The sequence below is a fragment of the Amblyomma americanum genome, chromosome 6 (assembly GCF_052857255.1).
Source record: "Amblyomma americanum isolate KBUSLIRL-KWMA chromosome 6, ASM5285725v1, whole genome shotgun sequence".
Taxonomy (NCBI): domain Eukaryota; kingdom Metazoa; phylum Arthropoda; class Arachnida; order Ixodida; family Ixodidae; genus Amblyomma; species Amblyomma americanum.
In genome coordinates this window covers 9,201,225-9,217,652 of record NC_135502.1, presented here as the reverse complement: position 1 = coordinate 9,217,652, position 16,428 = coordinate 9,201,225, and the positions used below count along the sequence as shown (strand labels likewise).

The following is a 16,428-nucleotide window of genomic DNA, read 5'->3' as shown; positions in this document are numbered from 1 at the left end:
TACATCTCAAAGATAGGTCAATTGCTTCATAACTGTACAACTCGTTTTAGTTCGCAGGGATATAAGAAGGCCGAGGCAAAAATATCCACGAGGAATGCATAAATTATTGCCTATTATATCTAATCACACTGCAGCGCGTACCTTTTCCTTTAATTTATACCACAGGGCAAATTTGCGCAATATATATAAAATAAACTCCACACATTGAAGTTTAATTCCTTTTAAAGATCCCGCCGTACCTTTGATGCACGAAACTGGCCGATGCATCATTTCTACGGCTGCAAGCTTATTTAATATTTATCCATTTTGATGTCTGCTACCTTTTCTCTTGTATTTTGTCTGGCCTCACCCACACCAGCAAATCTTTGCCTGCGAGGTTAGTCTTCATTTAGGTTAGTGACATAGCATCACATGGAGCGACGTTGGATTTGTATGAAGGGCGGTGCAGGCACGTATCCAAGGGAAGCCCCCCCCCCCCCCCCCCCCCCTACTTCCCGGGCTTCGCCTTGCCCTATACAACAGCCCCGGTACCCTCCCGAAAAAAAATTCTGGCTACGTGCCTGTGGTGGTGTATGGGAGTCATGCTGTTTATGACTAAAACACGCTGAACGCTAAGCGGGTGAAAGCAGGCGAAGGCCCAGTCACCTCACTTCCACTGCCGGGAATTTAGTTTTCTGCAAATCACAGCACTATACTTTAAAACGTTTTCATTGCAAACTGTGGTTGCACTTCTGACCAGAACAGATTTTGAGTCCACAACTTATCTGCCAGGAGAAGAGAAAAAGAAAGAAGCTGCTTTTTTGTTCCCTCAAGTTTTACATAACCTGCCAAACATTTTTGATGGGGGGGGGGGGGGGGGGGGGGGGGGACCGGAGAATCTTTCACTGCCCAGATCACTCCTTTGGTCTCGCGACTTAATTATGTCACGGAGAGTAATAAAAAATCACCATCAGCATAGGAATTTTTCTCCAAAGTGTGGCAGGAAGCTGAGCGATTTTCTCTTTTGTCCTGCGTTAGCAGGTAGCGAGCGCATGAATACTACCACAACTTGCTTCAAACCCAAATCGTCTGATAGTTGTTGACATGTGCGGGTTCACCAACACCCATGTCAACTAAAGAAATTCATCTATGGTTTCATGGCAGCCCTACAAGACGACTTGACAAATTACCACCACACTTTGCTCACGTGGACTGGTCGAAGGCAGCCAGTAACGAAGTTGGTTGCCGATCGATGTTTCAACTTATTTAAAACGAGAAAACCTTACCGTAAGGTTCTGCTCTACGCATACCAGATTCGTTGTAAACTTTTAGTAGCATAGGAACATTTTTCACGGAATTGATCAGCAATAGCAAGAGATTCACCTCTACACTTGTTATTCGTGTCAATCAGCCACAACGATATAGGCAAACGGACTAAATAAGTCCCGAAAAAAAAAAGCACTGTAAGCAAACGGTGCTTTTCACAACACCAGCCACAATATAGACGAAAATTGTTACTTACACCTATCTGTAAGATAGATTCGATTCTGTCTTTCGCAATTCATTTATTATGAATTTTTCTTAATAATTTATGCGCAGTTGAAGATGAAGCAGTTTGGCGTCAGTATAAAATAAAAATATTCAAAGCCTCAAGCCTCCCTAGTTATTCCAGCAATATGAGACGATTTTTGGTTTTACTAGAGTTCATGCTCACCATCGAGTAATTAAAACGGCAAAAATATCAGCAATTCTTGCCCACAACAAATCCCGCATGCAAAAATACCGATAAACCAAAGTCGTCTTGTCAGAATTTGGTGCAGAAAGGCAAACACGTTAGCTGCCTCTTCACTTTAATTCCTATCGTCAGCCCGCCACTTTTGGCACGGATGTTTTTTTTTTAATATGGTGCGTATCGTTCAGCTCAAGAAAATTAATTACGCAAGCGGGGCACAGTTCAAGTTTTTCCAACGCCTCAAAATAATTCTACGTGTCCGCGTACTGCTCCTGAGAAAACCTTGTACGGGGGACACCCAATGAGCGCACAGGAACGGGAGCAACGCTTCGTGACGCTGATATCGAATCATGATACATGATAGAAGAAACAGGAAACAAAATACACGCAAAGTTTATCGGTGGCGGCGCTCTGGCCTGCCGCTCCTCGAACTTATCGAAGGCAACGATCGGCATAACCCAATCCCAAGGTTTCAGCGGCGGCGCGTGCGTTCTGGTTCAGGCTCACAGGGTCCTTGATGAAACCACAACTTGACGGGCGAAGGCAAGAACAGAGGCGCTTTTTTCACTGCACTCAGACAGGAAGGTTTCTGGTGATTGTTTTCACCAAAAAGCAAAAATATCTTTGAGAATCCTCTTTTGACTCGAAGCATGCCATATCTCAGCAAAAATGATAGTATCAAATAACAGTGTGATCCATTCGATGTGCCCTTACTATTACAGAGATACTCCATAAGTCTTGATCTTCAGTGAAGATCAGACTTAGAAAGCCTAAATGAAGAAAGACAGAACTATCCCCTTTCACATGGCACTGGTTGTATTGGAGAAAAAATTGGAAGGAAAACAAAGGGAACAATGTTAACGCTCTTGCTAACTTAAAACTGATAAAAGGGGCGAGCGAACACCTTCAGACAGTCAACAGGATAAAAATCTTTTATGTCGCTTATGCGAAACAGCAGGAAAATTTCATTATAATGTAGTTGTTCCGTTGTGTGTCCACTGCCAGCTCAAAAAATGATTGCGGGAGGGCTGACCGAAAGAGTCAGTCCTGTTTAAGAATAATATGAGCTTGAATGCTCATAAAAGAGGTTTTTGCCGTGAGCATTGCTTGTGAGAGCAGGGGCGAGGTACCGTTGTATGAAGACCTCTAAATATTGTACACACGGCACTATATTTCATACCAACGAGATATCCCAGCACGAGCTTAATTTCAAGTCACAGATTTTGATTCATACTTCATGGCAGAATTAAAACAATAACAAATCATGCGATTTTGCAACAAGGAACCGAGAATGAAGATGAAAAAATCTGGAAACGTGCACTGTTGTTTGAATAGAAAAAAAAGATATTTGAATAGAAAAAAATGAAAACAACACGTGTGTGTGTGTGTGTGTGTGTGTGTGTGTGTGTGTGTGTGTGTGTGTGTGTGTGTGTGTGTGTGTGTGTGTGTGTGTGTGTGTGTGTGTGTGTGTGTGTGTGTGTGTGTGTGTGTGTGTGTGTGTGTGTGTGTGTGTGTGTGTGTGTGTGTGTGTGTGTGTGTGTGTGTGTGTGTGTGTGTGTGTGTGTGCGCGCGCGCGCGCGTGTGCGCGCGTGTGTGTGTGTACAAAAATGGCAGTGGCTTAGCTCGACTATGCCAGGATATACGCAGCGAAAGCTAAAGCATCGCATAGGAGGTGACGCCGTGGCTGGTCACGTGGTTCGTCACGCGCTTGGTCACGTGACCAGTCACGTGGTTGGTCACGTGGTGCGGTGCGACCACGGTGGTACTGCGAGCACCGCGAAACTGCAAGTTCGTGGCCAATGTAGGTTTCGCTACAAAAACATTTACTGAATGGAATAAATCTAGGTTGCTCTGTGGGCCCTTATTTCAGGAGCGTCTTGGCTTTCGTCTCCGCTCTTGCCTAGCTCACCAGCGACAACTAGTCTTGCGCTGGACAGCACCGACTGCCAGTCTTCAGTTGTTTGTCAACGACTCTCGCAATATCTAGGTTTTCTGGCATGCCAGTACCATGTGCTACGAGTCAGCCACTTCGTCACAGGAGGCGCCATGCGGATCGTAAGATTTTGTGAACATATAGCTGAATATGACAGTGTTAACATAAGAATTTGAATGCAATTTCCTTAGGATGACTCTTCATACCCTGTTTAGATTCTTCTCCCGTTCGGCATATACTTTGCTTGTCAATATCAAATGTTGGAGTACTTCTCCATAGCCTAAAAGCGGGTCCAAATAATTATGTCCCTGCGAATCTTGGGGCACACGGGGTAACAGCGGTGTAAGTGCCTGCGTTTCCAGCATCCGCAAGAGTGTCCTGAGGTCCGTATCACTGCGGACTCAAAGAATTTGTCTTGTCTGCTTTGGAGTACTGGGAGTCTTAATTACAAACGGTAGCTTCCGGAAAGCCATCGCCAAAGCAACCACTGCCTCATACGCCTGGACGATTCCCTGGCATCAGATTGATGCCCCATTAAATATTTTTATTTCCTCATCCGTGCAAGCTAAGGTTGTTATTCCGTTGATTGGTGCCACCGAAGAACGAGTGTCGGGTAATTTAATTCGATTACAACACAACGATCAGTGGAGTCACAAAAATCCTCGACCACAACTGGAAACACGTCATGACTTCGGGCATGTTACCGGCAGGAACTATTGTATATTTGCAGCAAATGAATCGCTAACATACCAGCAATTCTGAACAGTGCCCAGCCAGGGCCATAAGCCTAAGAGTCTATCAGGTTGTGGCCTGCAGCCACTCGGCATCTCTCTTCTTTGTTACGTCACGAATGATTTCAACGCGCAGTTTTTTAATGTTCAAAGCCATGTGCCTCGTGATGGCAGCCTAGGTAACTCGAAGCGCTTGCTGCGATTTTGTGGTAATGTTTCCGAAATAGTAAAAACGTGCGCATAAATTGCAGAGAGTCAAATATGGTTGACACCAGTTGTAGTCCACAAGCTGTTGACGCGGCTCTTGTCTCGGGTGCAGGATATTGGTATGGCGGCAAGAACGATTGCCCTCCGCGGTTTACAAGACCAATGTTGCAAAAGGCAGATTTTTGCACGAACTTCTGCCCTGCATCCATAATTTACTGCAATGTAGTGCCGACGCCCTTAATGTCAAATCTCCTCCGGCCAAGGGAAATCGCCATCAGCGGGAGGCATCGCCCCGGCTTTATAAAAACCACACCTTTCACATAGGAGGATATATGCGAACGACAAGGCGGCAAGCATTGGCCTTATCAGCTCCCACTGCATGATTTGATTTACCTGAATTTAAATCCTATGTTCGTCACTGCCCATCTCGTGGACGCTATTAGGTGATCTTTCGTTCTAACCAACCTCCAACACTAAAACCAAAACGTCCGCCGGAAAACACTCGCGGGGCCGTGTCATGTTCGACTTGTGAAAAACAATGCAGAGTAATGCATGCAAATTACCTCGCGTTAATACTGATCAGAAGCTGGAACGGTATGCAGGACCCCGGACGCAACAAAGAGTGAGTGAGAGAAAAAGGTTAGATTGGGTGTAACATAGCATAGCCGGACCTGCGCACGTTCGCACGCCTACTCATGGAATAAACACCACACATACGCAGTGTTTGATTTGTTTTGTTGAAGTGATTTGCATGGAAAAGTCGATTAAGATTTAAGATGTAACCCACGCGATTAAAAACTGAGTTTCTGCCTTGCGTAGAAGGTCGTTGTGTGCGCTGTCCAAACTAACTCGTGACCTTCCGGTAGAAAGCGTCAAGCTTTGACCGAGTTTCGCCTATTAAGTGAAACCAAACGAAGGTCTCCGCTCTTAACCTTCCTCTCGATCGCTTGATGCTCCTTTGGGATTAAAATGGTGCTGATTGAGTGCGTCTGATAGGATTCCATAGGCTTGCACAGGCTACTGTAAAGAAGGACGCGAGTGACAGTAATAGCGTTCGGTTTCCTCCACACATCTAAGGCCGGACGACCCAAGGAAAAGAAAAGCCAATGCAGGCCAAACATCGAAGCGAACACTGCAGTATACGGCAACCTTTACACTGCATCGCCGGAGACGGTTGACACTAAGGTCTCCCTGTTGTATAACGGGTTTAGGCTGCTGATAGCAATCGGTGTTTACGTAATATCTACTTTCGCTGGTGTGATAAGGATCAATTTGTGCTTTCTGTATGTGGAGGTCAACTGCCTGACCAAGGTATGCAGATTAGAGCGTGCCAGATCGCTGTCTTGATGGCACTACTTGCCCAAGAAGAAATGTGTGTCTGTTGATTGTATTCAGGGGCTCGTCGGCAGTTGCAGTGCGATACGAAGTGGATCTGAAGGATCGCTTACACCTCATAGGAGCGGAATACACTTCTGGATGAGAATGATGATGATGATGATGTCCTCAGAATTAATGGCACACACACACGGCGGGAGATTGGACACGGTGCATTGCTGATACCCTTCTGGATAAATCGAACACTGCAGTAACTGCACGGCTATTCGGCTTTCATTTTGATAAACGAGAAAAACCTTAATGAATGAAGCCCACAAGGCTCTTCAGTTTCTTGACACGATTGAGGCTTCTAAGCCTTGAGTGTTACGTAATATCAAAGACTCACCTTTATTCTTCGGCTGAAGTAAGTGTGAAACCTTCAGAATCGGACAGCTCTCGCTTCTTTGACAAAGGCACAGAGTCATTTCAAAAGCAAATAAGTTTTCTTCACCCACTGGAGATTATCACTGAAATGTCCTCTATACGATGAGGGGCGGAGGGGGGGGGGCGGGGGGCGGTTCTATGAGCTTTTCTAGAGGTAGTTTAACGAACCTACGGACACGTACGTGACTCCGCGTGTGTGGAGTATCGCGTGTCAACCATTTTCTTTTTACGAGTGTGTGCACCTCCGGCATTTAGGTATCCAACATAGCATCGACCATAGCACTGTTTGCGATAAGGTCTGCATTACGAAAGATTCTAGCTCGTTACTTGCATCGTTATGAAGAAATAAGGGGAAAAAGATTATAGCAGAAATCATCCCTTTTCCAATATTTCACTCCCCGATCACAGAGAGCTTTGCACAGGCGTTAGGCATGATATATATCCTCGTGAACTTCAAAGAAACGTTGTTAAATGCAACGGTACCCTTTTGAATATTAAAAGAAAAAAAAACAGTGTAGTAGCGCAGGTATAGGGTAAACGCAACCGAGTTGCACAAGCCACCCTAAAACAGCTGAACTGAAAGAAGAAAAATCAAAATCTGAATAGAATTCTCTCAAGATTCCACGCGTTCTCTCGGCATCTGTGGGAGCTGGTGAGTACACAGTGGTGACGGCGGCCAAGGCAGGTGTTTATTACGTCGCGGTAGGATATCGTAAAGCGCTCCGTCCGCGCTCCTATCCGCGCTCCGTCTGCTTTGTTCAAAGCGAAAAGACGGTTTGTGCACACGTTTATGTGTTCTTTTTTCTGCGGAGAAAAGTGAACACTTGGTAATAAGAAAAAAAAGGCAGCTTTTTGAAATGGGAGCAACAACATGTTGTACCGGTGTTTTGCATGAGTTTCACACTCTGGAAATTTTTCAGGCGAGGACACAAGACGGTGTTTTCAACCAGATTTAAATTGTCCAATTCATGGATCGTCTCCTTTTGCCGCTTTAGCCTTTCCTTTACTCTCGTCTGCTCATGCAGACGATTTGTGCCTAAATAGCACACCCCTGTGAAGAGCACTAAGAGGCAGGCCTTAGCAATGGTAGAGCGCTGTGGGCATATCGGGTTTTCCTGAGAAGCATCTGGCATGAAAAAGGAAATTTAGTTTTGTACTGTGAGCATGATATTTTCAGTGGTCACTTTGCATAATCCTTGAGAGTTGCCATAATCACATCCTCCAGGAGAAAAGCACCCCAACTTATGGACCACTCCCTCATGCGAAAAGCGGCTGCAACAGCTTCGCACTTTACGTATGGGTGCAAGGCATGCAGCAGCCGACGTTCAAGACGCTCAGAAACATGAATGCCGCATTAGGCTAACTCTGCGGCGCACCTCACCCAACTGGGTAGCACGCAGGACTATAGCTGCTACTCCTGAGGGAACGACCGGAGTGGCCTCAATGACGTATGCGCATCGCATTCGTTCAACGGGCATTACGCATGGCGATAGCATCGCTGTGTGAATACGTTTCTCGGGCGCACTTCGGCATTTGTAACCTGCACATAACTAATTCAGCTAGAGCTCCCACAAATTCGTCACATCGGTAGTCATAAAGCTTCGCAAATAAAATAGAATATATAAAAAAGAAAAAGACAACCCGCTGCCATGTTGATCCGGCCTTCCTGACCTACAGCAGTGTGCCACCGACAACCCGGTGGGATTCCTCAGCACCGGTGGCCTCGATGTCTCCGGGGAGCTGGCGATTAACTTATCGTAATCGACCATTGTTACTGAGCGACCTGGGTATATACATTGAGTCGGCATAAGCCCGCACCTGGCGCGCTTGTTTACGCCCATCCCTGATGTTTGGCCTGTTTGGATCCGTCGCCCGTGTCAGAAGGGGTGAAGGTCAAGGCTGCGCGCCACCGTATTCGGCGGGGAGACAGAAGCTCTGGAGCGCCTCCTCTGTTGAGCGCCTTGGAGCACTCAACAGAGGTGTGGAGGAGGTTTGTTTCGCTCGAAAAAAAAAGGAGGAAAAGAAAACGAAGAAAACAACAAACAAGAATGACGTAGGATCAGCGCGAAGTACGAGTGAGGCCCGTAATTGCACGTCACTGAGGATTAGGGACGCCCTCTGACGGCCCCCTTTTAGCCCCCCGGCAGCCTTGCGCGAAACCTCCGCTCTGCGAGAGCGTCGCGGCCATGGCATCTCCGCGGGAAGCCGCTGACCTTACCGGTAATGTGACGAAGTGCCGGACCAAGGGGGTGGGGCACCCATTAAGCGCGTCGAGAGAAAACGTCTGACGTGACAGATGAAGCCTGGCGGCCGTTGCCGGCTCCTCGAAATGCAAGACAATAATGGAGGCATAAAGCTGGAGGGTGCAGCCGCGGCCGTGTCGCTGACAGACGGGACATTCCCTCTGCCCTTTCTTGTCACATGTATTGTTGCGGCAAAGAGTGCATGGCACCGATTGGGACAATGAGTGGTTAACCACGACAACCTCGATGACTAGGAGAACGAGGCTCGTCTCGATGCAGACCTAGGCAACGCCTGCTCTGACTAAACATGGTTGGCGGCGTTGGAGGCACTTCTGCATTTCGAGGCACGAGGCTCGGAAGTTCACACAAAAACAGAGTGGTCCATGGATAGTCTGTTGGCAGGCGCTTTTTATGAGGTGTTTGTGATGCAGCTTCGCAAATGGGCCCACCCCTTCCGAGAAAAAAGGCGCCGCAGACGAATATACGACCGGATAAGGGAGCCGCAACGGGTCTCTTGTGAAGTGCTCTGCCCTTCGCTTGCAGACGAAGTCACGCAGGTGTGCTCTTTTCGCGCAAACATGAAACAAAAGGGCAAATAAGTTAAAGGCTGCATACTATTAAAGCGGGCATAACTATCACAAGAACATAACACAGGGGTGTGCATACTTTTGGTATTTGCCTTGTGAGCGGCTCTCGTGCGAAGATGTTCGGCGACCACCTTCATCTACCGCAGAGAGCACTTGGGAGCGCAGTCTTTGTGTCTGCGAAGTGACGACAACATGGCGCCGCTTCTCCTTATGCAAACTCCCGAAGACATTGACCCCTCTGACATCTAGGTGCGGCGACACGCTCAAAAGCAGCGAGCACCATGGGCGTGGGCTGCGAAGGTTTCGGGGGCGTTTGCTCCCAAGCGACGCTTGAAAGCGCGCCCATAAAGAGTCAAAAATGTCTGAAGACAGAATGCAACAGATGCCAGGGAATTTGCGACTACGAAGCAGGAATGTTTCGGAAACAGCTGCGTTCTTTCCACGTGCAATGGAAAAAAGAACACAAAGTAAGAGAAGTCGGACCGAAGAAAACAAAGTTGGGGACTCCCAAAGGATTAATGATTTTTCTTTTTTAGCAGTATTCTGGTATCACCATTTAACTTCATCGTCTTCAGTTCTTGATTTATTATTTTATGATGTTTTTTTCTATTCCATCCACTAGAAAGAGGTGCGCTATTTCCGAAAATTTCTAGTTTCCGAGTATTTAAAGCTATAGCTTTGGTGTCTCTGCGTTCTGGTATTCCATGCCCAAGATTTTCTGAACGCTTGAAAAATAAGATGATTTTCTCCGTAATTCTCTCAATCATTCGATCTGCAGTTCCTTCCTAGTAAACGTTGCCCTTCTCGCAGCGTTGCTGACGCTAACGGAATTAGGGGCAGGCCCGTATCACCACGCGCAAAGCGCGTAATCATAGCCTAACCGTGTTCGTCCATGCACTCTGCCTTTTCTGCCTTCTTTTCTGAAGGCATACTGACGAACGCATTAAACTTGGAGCAACATAATCCATACGATATTGTGAGCAATATCAACCAAAGAAAGAGTATACAGGGTTTCCATCAAAATGCATAAGAAACTAGGCAGAGTGGAGCGATAAGAACGAGGCGGCTCATTCCGAATAACTGCTGCAGCATATCTCAACTAAGGATTCCCATTAAACGATTTTTTGGCACAGAAGTAGTAATGATCCCTGCGCCGCGACTTGTACTGAACAAAGTCGTGCTCCGGCGACTACGTAACCTTGCTTTCCTTCATGCTGCCTTTCAAATTATAGCCACCGTATTCAATCAGGAGATCTCCGTTTGGCGATACTGGCAAATAGTGCCGCGCAGAAACCCTCTGCGATGAAGAAAACAACCCGCGGGCAAAGAACTCAGTTGTCGCTACGAACGCTGTCGGTGGCTGTACACGGGTACTGCCATCTGAATGCGTGCTCAAGTGTTGCACGTTGAGCGCGGCAACAGCAAGGTGTCCCGTTCAGAACGGCATGGTTGAAAACAACCTCTCGTCACAATAATAAAAGAAAAACAAACCAAGACGCTTGAGAAAGCAATCTTTTTTTGTATTTATGGCCAGGAGTGAGCGGCAGGAGTGTTAACCGATTATGTTTGTTTTACTGGCCTGACTTTGTCGCGGTTCTTTTACCTTCCTACTGAGGCCCGTAATGATTTTTTTTAGTTCTGTTTTTGTAGCTATCGCGGCCAAGAGCTCGAAAATGATGTTCTGAAAACTCCGTAAATCAGCCTCGCTTTTATATTGGGTATTTTGCGGCCGAGCTCAAGGGTGCTCAGATGCGAGGATACATTTCTATTACGCAACTGCTGACAGCGTTCTCGTGTGATCGCGGCGCTCTGGTGGAGCCTGAGTGCGGCGCCCTGACTTGGCAACCGAAAGGCAATCTCAGTGCACGCGAGAGGAGAAATTGAAAAAGTTCCAGGAGCAACACCCAGACCGCTAATTCAGGAAGGCCACTGACGCCATATCTTGCTGGTATAATGCAGAAAGCGCGCGTCCTCGGAAGAAACTGCGACGCTACAAACAGCTGTCACAATAACCAGGGTGCTATAAGTTCATGCTTTCACGCTCAAGCGTTCATGCTTACCAAAAATAGCTTTCCCGCCCTTTTTGCATCGATGTTACTGATGCATGTCTCCTGACAAAATGAGCACTCTGCTCTATTCTGTAGCAATCTGCACAACCGAGTCAGTCTTTCTGAGCACTGAAGTTCAGAAGGTGAGACGCGTAAAAATAACCAAAGTGTGAATTATCATTTCACATGATTGAATTGCATGGCTCTATAATGCAGCCTGGAATTGGAGAAGAAAAAGGAGAATAAAAACATTTTACACCCTGGCCCCACCGTGAGTGGGCACTTAAATGAAAGATTACCGCTGTATAATATTTGAGGTTTTTGACCAATCTTTTTCAAGGATAAAAATAATGTTAGCATTCTTGGATGTATCTGTTTCTACAGTGGTCACGAGGCATTGCATGCACTGGATCTTAAGCATTCTGGCGACTCCATTAATTCTAGGTGTAGCGGCATGTTTGTTTTTGTGACCGTAAAAATAAGCATAGAATTCCTTTATTGCTTTAACTTCTTCCTTCAGCTTATCCCAACTGTCTACGTGGTGTCGCTGTTTTTAATAAGCGTCCTCCACTATTCCTCTGTTGGGCTGTTCTACTGAAAGTTTCTTCTTCCAAAGATCTCCCTTCGGCAGTTCTCTTTGGCCCTCCCCGTGGCGCCTTCCCTTCGACTTCCATCTACTACACCATTCTTCCGAACTGTTCATCTCTTCTCATCGCACGACCAAACCAACGAGGCGTTGACTCATGTAGCTTTGCTGCAATGCTCGCCACCTTAACCGAGCCCCTTAATTAAGTAGCCCTACTTTCAGTCTCTCGTCAAAATAAGGCAGTGCGTGGTGGGTTTATATTTATGTGTTTATCAGAGTGGAGATGTCAAAGACCCAAAGAGCTTCTCACGCCACTAGTGACCAGTTCCTTAGCATTAACGCGATCGAAAGCAAAGAGAAATAACACAAAGAAAGTATTGCACAAGGGCAGTGTGTCTCCGCCAGCAGGTCCTTGAAATACCGCGGCGGCAACTTCATTGGCAAAACTGCTACATCTTAAACAGGCCCGACAGCGTAAGTACAGCTCGCTTATACATTTCGAATCACGATATGACGATATGAGGGCCCAGCCTTCTTTCCTGTTTACCTGTTCCTGTTCCACTGCCCTCCTAGCAATGTAGATGCGGCGCTCCCGGAATACTCGAGCATCCTTGAGAGTGCGCCGCCTTGGACGCAGAGTGTATATGGTTGCCAACCAGTCGGTGCAGAGATAAAGAAAAGCAGAAGCCCTAAAGTGGTCGTACTTGAACCAGTTTTTTGTTTACTTGGGACCCGCAACTGTGTCGAGAATATTCTGGACAAAAAAAGAAGACCCGAGGAACAGCAGTGCCTGGTTATTCTCTCACCAGCCGCCCTTGGTAGCGGAACACAGAGAAGCGAACATTGAATACAGTATGCTTTGGAGGAACGCCTGCGGTGAGTGGCAGCAGTATTTAACAGTATTTGATATTTTCGCAACGCTGATCTTCGAAGCCAGCAGGAGAGAAAGAATAAATCTCTCGTACCCCTTTAGTGTCTGTTCGCGGTCAGGAATTTGAGCGAACTTTATAATATCTGCAATTCAGCTCGAGAGGGAAGTGGTCTCCGACTTTCGCGGCTCAACGGAACCTGTAGAAAAAGAGCAAAGAGATATATGTCGAGTCTCAGAAGAACGAGCGCTCTTCGCCGCACCGTCTTACGACATCGGAATCGCTTGAAATGCTTCAGTTGCTCCCGAACTGGTTGCCTTCTGTGTGCCAGTTGCAGCGTAGGCGCCCAAACCAGCCAGTACTATGCATGTGCCTTAATCTGACAACTAGCCTCTCCCGAGAAGTACACTTTGCTTAGCTCTTAACATTTAGAGCTGAGGGTTCTCCTCCGCCATTATTTGATGTCACAGAACGTGTCATGAGAGACCAAATGTTCCTCGTCCCCCGCCGGGCGTCTTGGTGCAGTCGCGAAATTGTAGAGTGCTTCGTCTCCCCCCTCCCCCACGTCTTACTCTCCTTAGTTGCCACCTCATCATGAACTGGGGCCCATGTCATGCCCCTGTGTGACTATGCGTACTTCGCATCTCGAGCAACAAGGTCGAGTACAAATGACAAAAAAAGGTTTCTTTGGTGGCTCGGCTCGCATTCATATACGTCTTTAATGTATTCTCTTTCCCAGTGGCCTTGATTCTGTAACCGAAAGACATTGCCAAAATTCGCTACAGCAGACGCTGAGCACTGCCCAGCGAAGGCCTCTGGTGCCTTCTAGAAGATATCTAGCACCTTCCAAAAAACCTGCAGCTTGTCCACAGCTCGCGGATCGCATGCAAGCACTCCAACGTCAAGTGTTGACACAACTCGCGGCAGGCTGTGCGCGTCAGAGGCAGACTGGAACGCCTGCGCCGTAAAATCGGAAGGCGCACCGGACGCCGACGCGGCAACTGCCGTAGGCGTTGCCGCCAGAGTCTGAGAAGCGACAAGACGAGAACCTTGGCCTTTGTGAACTCGGCTAAGTGATGTTTACGGTTAGATCGTCGTGACTGACGGCTTCGAGGAAACGTTAACAGCCGCATATTTTTCACCTCGCATCTCCGCAACCCGACTATGGTTCCCAGCATTTCATTCGCGGCATTCTTCTTTCGGCCCTCATGGTCCTGGACGGCAACTTGCTGTAAACATTTCTGCCTGTTCCTTTTTCTGCTCGCCTGTCATCGTACTCTGCGCTTGCAAGCGCTCCTTTGTGAGACATCTCGCTTTGCGGAAGTTTATACGTGCCGCTGGTTCCGATCTCCAGCAGCGGGTTGCAGTTTTCCCATAGTTTCTAGTGTCTCCAATCTACCCTCGAACTTCTGTTTGGACAAACGACGAGGTTGTCTAACAGTCCGAAACTTTTCCCCACTCACAAGTGCATAATCTTTTGCCAATGTGACCCAGAGTAACATAAGAAGAATACTAGCAGAACCGGAAGCAAATTAACAATGTCTAGAGTACTTTTGACTTTTCCTTGCACATGCGGCATGAAAAACCAATCTTATGTCCTGGTACCTATGCACGAAATGATTAGCTACAAAAATTACTCTTACTATTAAAGTGTAATTTGATGTTGTTTTCTTCTTACCTTCATAGAAGCAAAACTTAAGGTTTATGGTTTAAGGTTTCAGGGTTTAACGTACCAAAGCGACTCAGGCTATTAGGGACAACGTAGTGGAGGGCTCCTGATAAATTCGACCACCTGGAGTTATTTAACGTGCACTTACATCGCGCAATACACGCGCCTCCAGCATTTCTTCTCCATCGAAATGTGACCGCCGCGGCCGGGATCGAACCCGCGTATATGGGGTCAGCAGCCGACCACGATAACCACTTATCCACCCCATCGGATAAGCTTACGGCATAGCCTGCATTTTCCAATGCTGATATAGAAAGGACCATGATTGAACAGTCTTCCTTTCGAACCTTGTCTCTTGCTTTGTACAAAAGCCGTCTATTAGGCTTATCCCTTATTGGAATGCCAAAATTAATCTTGTGAAATAGGAAGCACTTACACGGATATTTTTATCTAGCGTAATAGAATGCTTTCATTATTCAGAAAATTCTTACTAGGATTTATTTGACAGCCGTCTTCCCGAACTCCGGGTGGCCTCTGTAACCGTCGCGTAAGCTCTGGGGTTGATTTCAGAACTCAAACCGGTAATTAACTCCTCTAATGATTTAGATGGAACTCAGTCTGATCATTGTAATAAGCATCTTTTAGTTGATTTTATAAAATATGCATTATTAACTTTTTTATTATACTGTTGTATAGAGACACTCGCGAGCACTTCAAATCAGAGCCGGGAATCAAGTTTCAAAATAAAAAATAATATGGGGGGGGGGGGGGGGTGATGGACCGATTCTCTACGGCGCATAGCTCATAAATATGGACAACCATGTGGAAAATCAGCCTCACACTTGGCAAGATATTCAGGTCATTCGGAGACGGCGCAACAACACAAGCACCGAAGGACGACTGCTGTTCGCACAGTACTAGAAAGCGGATCGAAACAAGTGCCAAGCAACGACCACGGTAAAAAAGCAGGCACTTCAACATGTGTGTGCGCGTACAACACCGTCAGCGTGCGTGTGCTCTTTGCACACGACACGAGAGTCTAGCATTTTTTTCTCTGTCTTTATTGACGACCTTGCTCCAATTTCGCATTATTTACACTAATTATGACTCGACGTAGACCCGCAGTGTTGAATAGGCGGGCGCTACTGAGACGGACGAACGTTTCTCACAGTCACGGACCGCTCTTCTAAATTCTCCGCGCGACCACAGCGAAGAAAGAATGACGCAGGCGGGTGGTGCGAGGTTTGCTTGTATTTACGTAAGCCAATCTGTAGCAACTCGCTCGCCGCTTCTCATTAGGGTCAAGCTCAGTTGCGGAGAAGCCCGCGCTGAGTCCCGGGGCGGAGGCGGTATTGTGAGCCGCCCGCACCGTCAAGCGACTCGGTGAACTAAAAGCTGGCAAGTGCTAACAGCAACGGGGCACGCAACCGCGACGAGCGCGCGACGCTGCCGGCGCCCGCGTAACTCCCCGGCATTACGATTCAAAAGGGAGCGCGCGGTTACACGGGTGTACAGCCATTAGCGAGCAGGGCGCGAACGAAGCCGGATCTCATTGTGAGCGGCGTCACCGAAGGAAAAGGTCGGCCGAGGTCGAAGAACGCGGAGTCGCTGTCTTCTGTTGAGAGCGACCGCGCGGCTCTAAACGCCGCAGTGAAACGGGGCTCCAAAGGACTCCTCGCGGGACCCTCAGGGCCTTCCATTGCGGACCCACGCCTGTGTGACCGAGTTTGCGCTCTATGGGCTGCTATTGATTCTCGAGGAAAAACACGTGGTTAAATGTTCTGCACCACCAACGAATTTTTTAAAATGTGGATGCCAACTGTACATCACTGCGAAGTATCAGTGCGAAATAATAACGAAACACCAGTTTGGGTTTAGGAAGAATATGTCCACAGAATTAGCTCTGCTCCACCAGAAAGATTGGTTGGTTTGGTTTATGGGGGTTTAACGTCCCAAAGCGACTCAGGTTATGAGAGACACCGTAGTGAAGGGCTCCGGGAATTTCAACCACCTGGGGTTCTTTAACGTGCACTGACATCGCACAGTACACGGGGCTCTAGAATTTCGACTCCATCGAAATTCGACC

General features: G+C 47.3%; 1 protein-coding gene across 2 annotated transcripts in view; it reads left to right on the top strand.

The window, feature by feature from the left end:
- The window catches only part of LOC144136267 (acetylcholinesterase-1-like), a 53,619-nt gene that overhangs the window by 17,571 nt on the left and 19,620 nt on the right, over positions 1-16,428 (top strand). Inside the window, exon 1 of one of the 2 annotated variants that reach the window (XM_077668476.1) lies at positions 12,547-12,680. The exons of the other annotated variant lie outside the window; for it this stretch is intronic. The gene's annotated coding sequence lies outside the window, so the exon portion shown is untranslated. Of the gene's footprint in view, positions 1-12,546; positions 12,681-16,428 lie in introns of those variants that run through there. 2 annotated transcript variants of the gene reach the window in all.